This window comes from Xenopus laevis, chromosome 7S, assembly GCF_017654675.1.
Source record: "Xenopus laevis strain J_2021 chromosome 7S, Xenopus_laevis_v10.1, whole genome shotgun sequence".
Lineage (NCBI taxonomy): Eukaryota > Metazoa > Chordata > Amphibia > Anura > Pipidae > Xenopus > Xenopus laevis.
This window is the reverse complement of record NC_054384.1, coordinates 20,381,073-20,387,072: the sequence shown is the minus strand read 5'-3', so window position 1 is coordinate 20,387,072 and position 6,000 is coordinate 20,381,073. Positions and strand designations below refer to the sequence as shown.

At 37.7% G+C, this 6,000-nt stretch overlaps 1 pseudogene; it reads left to right on the top strand.

The window, feature by feature from the left end:
* Positions 1-1,104: 1,104 nt before the first annotated feature.
* Positions 1,105-6,000, top strand: part of LOC108697188 — a 107,269-nt pseudogene continuing 102,373 nt past the window's right edge.

Below are 6,000 nucleotides of genomic sequence, written 5' to 3'. Positions count from 1 at the left end.
AATCATGACAAAAGGTATTTAAGGTGGCCAATTGCAAGCTGTGCTTCTGGTTGACTCTCCTCTGAAGAGTGACAGCATGGGATCCTCAAAGCAACTCTCAGAAGATCTGAAAACAAAGATTGTTTAGTATCATGGTTTAGGGGAAGGCTACAAAAAGGCCACAGGCACAGTTGCTGTAAAACCCAGATCTGGTAGGCGAAGAAAAATACAGGAGTGGCATATGTGGAGGATTGTGAATGGTTAAAGACAACCCAAAGATCACCTCCAAAGACCTGCAAGAACATCTTGCTGCAGATGGTGTATCTGTACATTGTTCTACAACTCAGCGCAATTTGCTCAAAGAACATCTGTATGGCAGGAGAAAAAAGCCCTTTCTGCACTCACGTCATAAACAGTCGCTTGTTTTATGCAAAAGCTCATTTAGACAAGCCACAGTCATTTTGGGACAAAGTTCTTTTAGTTATTTTGTCATAACAAAAAGCGCTTTGCGGTGGTGGAAGAAGAACACCGAATTCCAAGAAAAAAACCTTTTACCTACTGTCAAATTTGGTGGAGGTTCCATCAAATGTGGAAGCACAATAAAAGCCTATTTGCAGTGAACCTGCTGTTGTGAGTGCTTCCCATACTTCATAAAATATTGATTCTACATAGGATGTCAGAGACGGAGCATCCAGGGAACCACCACAATAACTAATATATGCAAAAATCAAATGCTAATCAATGTAAATCCATTTTATGGAGGTTCCATCATACTGTGGGGCTGGGTGGCTAGTTCAGAGACTGAGGCCCATGTTAAAGTCAAGGGTCAGATGAATTCAACCCAATATCAACAAATTCTTTTGGATAATGTTCAAGCACCATAGGTAGAAGAATTTTAAAACAGCACCACCGTATTTCTTTTATTTCTTAAAAGCCTTTAATTGTGCATAGGGGCATCACAGCAATGTTTCAGGCCTTGCGGCCTTTTATCAAGCTTGATAAAAGGCCGCAAGTCCTGAAACGTTGCTGTGATGCCCCTATGCACGACTAAAGGCTTTTAAGAAATAAGAAAAATACGGTGGTGCTGTTTCAAAATTCTTCTACCTATGATGATTCCAATGGAAAATGGCCATTGAAGTGGTGTGCAATGCCTTCATAGAATCCGACAATCGTTATGCTGACTACTTGCTACTACATAATGTTCAAGCATCAGTCACAAAGGTGAAGTTGCGCAGGGGTTGGATATTCCAACAAGACAATGACCCTCAACACACATCGAAATCTACAAAGGCATTTATGCAGAGGGAGAAGTACAATATTCTGGAATGGCCGTCACAACCCCCGACTTGAATATCATCGAAAATCTATGGGATGATTTGAAGCAGGCTGTCCATGCTCAGCAGCCATCACATTTAACTGAACTGGAGAGATTTTGTATGGATGAATGGTCAAAAATATCGCCATCCAGTATCCAGACACTCATCAAAGGCTATAGGAGGCGTCTAGAGACTGTTACATTTGCAAAAGGAGGCTCAACTAAGTATTGATGTAATATCTCTGTTGGGGTGTCCAAATTTATGCACCTGTCTAATTTTATGATGAATATTGCATACTTTCTGTTAATCCAATAAACTTAATGTCACTGCTGAAATACTACTGTTTCCATAAGGCATGTTATATATTAAAAGGAAGTTGCTACTTTGAAAGTTTAGCCAATGATAAACAAAACTCCATGTATATGTATGTGTATATCAGTTCGATAGAAAAAAGGAAAAAAAGGGGACCGCAAACAACTCACCGCTCTCCCCTCACAACACAGGTGCTCTGTCAGACAGTGTCCCCACTGTATATACACCAAAAATCCAAAAAACAGACGGCACTTCTGGAAGGTGGGTTTTATTGGAGGTCCTGCTGGAAAACCTTTATATATATATATATACACACACACACATACATAAAACTTTTTTCTAATTATGTGTCCATTCTCACATTGCATACCTCCCAACTTCTAAAAAATGGAAAGAGGGACAAAAAGATCTGCTGCATATGGCATGACTATACCAGTTTTAGGCCACACCCCCTAAGGGGTGGCAGGTTATGAAAGTTTAAACACATTTCTGGGGTTTAGGGCAATGTTTTGTGTTATATAGTGAATAAAGTACCCCCTCTGTAAAATATAAGGATATTATAAGTTACCGAGGAGTTTCATGACCATATAAAAACACGAGGCTGAAGACCGAGTGTTTTAATACAGGTCATGTAACTCAGAGGTAACTTCTAATATCCTCATATTTTACAACTGGGGGTACTTTATTTATCATAATACACAAATTTCAGTGAGTCATGTGACAAATGACATCAGAATGATAAGGATATAATTTACAAGATATTCAAAGCTTTTGTGTATTATAACAGTATAATCACTAAGGAAGGTGAAATTGCCCTTTAAGTCTCAGTTCCTCAAAGAGACCTGCTTATCTTAAATAGTTACCATTGTGTCTTTTGCTTATTATGCAGGTGCTGAGTGTTCTCGGCTCTCTGCCAACAGCCTCTTATTTTAATTGTTTTAAAAACGTTGTATCTTTTTCTGGCATTAGTGCAGTACATCAAAGAGAAATTCTAGACTTTAAATATAATAAAAATCTGGGTATGTGAGTTGAGAAGTCAAAATTGGGACTGTCCTGCAGAAAACAGAATAGTTTGGACATTATGGGGCCGATTCACTAAGGGTCGAATATCGAGGGTTAATTAATTAATTCGAATATCGAAGTTGAAGGATTTAGCACAGATAGTTCGATCGAACGATCAAAGGATAATTCCTTTGATCGAACGATAAAATCCTTCGAATCGAACGATTCGAAGGATTTTGATCCAACGATCGAAGGAATATCCTTCGATCAAAAAAAGTTAGCCAAGCCTATGGGGACCTTGAGTTCGGTAGCTTTTAGATGACGAACTAGGGGGTCGAAGTTTTTTTTAAAGAGACAGTACTTCGACTATCGAATGGTCGAATAGTCGAACGATTTTTAGTTCGAATCCTTCGATTCGAAGGTCGAAGTCGCCCAAAAAAAACTTCGAAATTCGAAGTTTTTTAACTTCGAATCCTTCACTCGAAGTTAGTGAATCGGCCCCTAAATATATGTTTGAGTGGTGTCATGGAAATTCACATAGGCCACTTGAGGTAAAAAGCTAAAGTTTATTTGACTTGAGCTGCGTGGATTCTCAATTTACCAAGTGTCAGAATACTGAACAACGGTATCACAGGGTATTTATAGACTTTTCATGGTCACAGCACACAAAGACAAGCTTGTAAGAAACTGCTCTTGCGTTGTTACATCGTGGGCATGGTAAAACTTAGGGTAGAACTACACAAACGTTTTTCATCAGATTTTGTGGGTCAGATTTTATCTCATCCTCTGTGAAACACCACACTATACAGCGCAACAGCACAGGCTTTTGTAGGAATCTGCAAAATCTGATGCACCTAGGCTAGAATGTAAAGTCGGATCAGATAAGTCTTTAGTTCTTGCGTTTACACCCAACAGTCGATATTTTTCAATGAGGAAAAAAAGTCTTTCCGAGACCATCCGTTTTTGGGTAGGACTACACGGATGTTTTCGTTGCGATTCGACCAGCTGCGACAAAACACCTGCAACAAATCGCATGCGACGGAAATCAGGTAAGAGATAGAAATGTCAGGTGAAGTCGCGTTGATCCGATGTGACACAACTGTCGGATGTAGACGCAGCGTGCAGTGTCTGCATCCATCTGCATGGAAATTAGGATTCGGATTTGGTTTGGCCGGACAGAAGGATATGGCCGAATCCGAATCCTGCTGAATAAGGCCAAATCCTGGATTCGGTGCATCCCTATTTCAAGCATTAACCATGAATGTCTTGAGACAGTACTAACGATCGGGCATGATACACACACAGATACAAATACCTCCATCGCATATATGTGCTAATTGAATCTGATTTTCAGGTTCAGAGAGAGAGGCAGTCTGCTATTATATGCAATAAATGTATGTCGTGCCACTGGCTTCCCCACTGTGATACAAGGGCTCCTTGAAGTGATCTTGCATTTTAACATTTGAAGCAGTGCACTAAAATCACAGTTGATTTACAATTTCCTCCCCAAATGTAAGGGTTTCTGTGACAGATGTAATTACTATATACTCAGGAGTTAAACACACAGCATTAATATGACAACATTTAAATTACACCTTTGACAAATAGCCAATTCCTTGAAGCTAATAATCCTCTCTACGTTAATGCTGATTTTGTAAAAAAATAAATAAATAGCATTTAATAAGCCCATATTGAAACACATCATGGTGTACAGGTATGGGATCCGTTATCCAGAAATCCATTATCCAGAAAGTTCCGAATTACGGAAAGGTCATCTCCCATAGACTCCATTATAATCAAATAATCCAAAATTTTTAAAAATTATTTCCTTTTTTCTCTGTAGTAAGAAAACAGTTGCTTGTACTTGATCCCAACTAAGATATAATTAATCCTTATTGGAATAAGAACCAGCCTATTGGGTTTATTTAATGTTTATACGATTTTCTAGTAGTCTAAAGGTATGAAGATCCAAATTACGGAAAGACCCGTTATCCGGAAAGCTCCAGGTCCCGATGATCCCTGATAATAGGTCCAATACCTGTATAACATGAATTATTTCTTTATCTTTTTTGTTTTGTGTCTTTTGATAAGGGCATTGACAATATAGGAGTGGCTGGCAGTAACACCTTCCTTTTTTAAAGTGTATGCTGCTTTTTTTTTAAGTGTATGCTGCTTTTGAGTTTTTGAGGGATTAGAACTACAGAAGAGAGTATCAGTTTCGTGAAAGGGTTAAAATATACTGCAGCACAATTTAAAGGATTGGATTACAGCTCATTATTGTTTTTTATGCTTACTTGGCCCAGAATTCATCTTTTGGGACTAAAGGGTACAATGCAGTGCTATATAAGAATGTCTGTCATTGCAAATATTGGCTTTACGCACTCATCCACAATTGAAGTCTTATGTCTAAAAGTCCAGATTACTTATTACTTGTGGGATTGTTAAGTGTTTTGAGATGACTTCTTTATGCTTGTGTAATTTGAAAATGTAAATGTTTGTGTCTGAGCCAGACACACTTATTAAAACAGTGACAATGGTGTGTAACTAAAGTGAATGTTTTCCGCTTAATATGTAAAAGAAACTAAAAATTGTATCAGTATTTTAGATATCCAGAATGCTTGGGACCTGGGGTTTTCCAGGTAAGGGATATTTCTTTAATTTGGATCTTCATACCTTAAGTCAGAGGTCCCCAATAATTAGTTTTTTCTGATTCTCGTATGAACCCAGCACAGATCATGATATCTTCCAATTGTAAGACTAACTTGAAAAAAATCTAGTGCGGGCATAGACTTTATAAAATCGTGAAAAAATCTGAATCATATAATTTTTTCCGGATTATCACCAAAAACCACCATTTTTTCTGATTCTCGAATGAAACCCAGCACAAATCATGATATCTTCTATTTGTAAAAGGGACATCTGCCATTGACTTCTACATGACCACGGCAGAATTGAGATGGAGTGCTTTTTTATTCTGACTTTTATCAGCATTTATGTTTAATAAATTTTTTTTCCACTTTAAAACGCTGAACATAAAAAAAAATCAGACTTTAATAAATAACCCCCTTGAAGTTTTGCAGTGGCGAAATTTCGACTCAAGAATGTCTGTCTATGCAAACTTAATTCAGAATTTTAGTTTTTGGTAAAAATACACCAAATTTTTACTTTACTTAGTAAATATTCCCTAAAGAGAGAAATCCTACAATGTAATCAGGACTGTTTTTCATCTCAATGCAAGAAGACCAGCACTGGTGTATTGCATAAAACATGCATTATGACAAAGGAATGGCAGCTCTGGAATTTACATACAGTAGAACCTCAATTTTAACTCCCCTGAATTTAAGTTTCCCCTCATTTTACATTGTTTATTTGTGGTCCCTTCTGTATATCA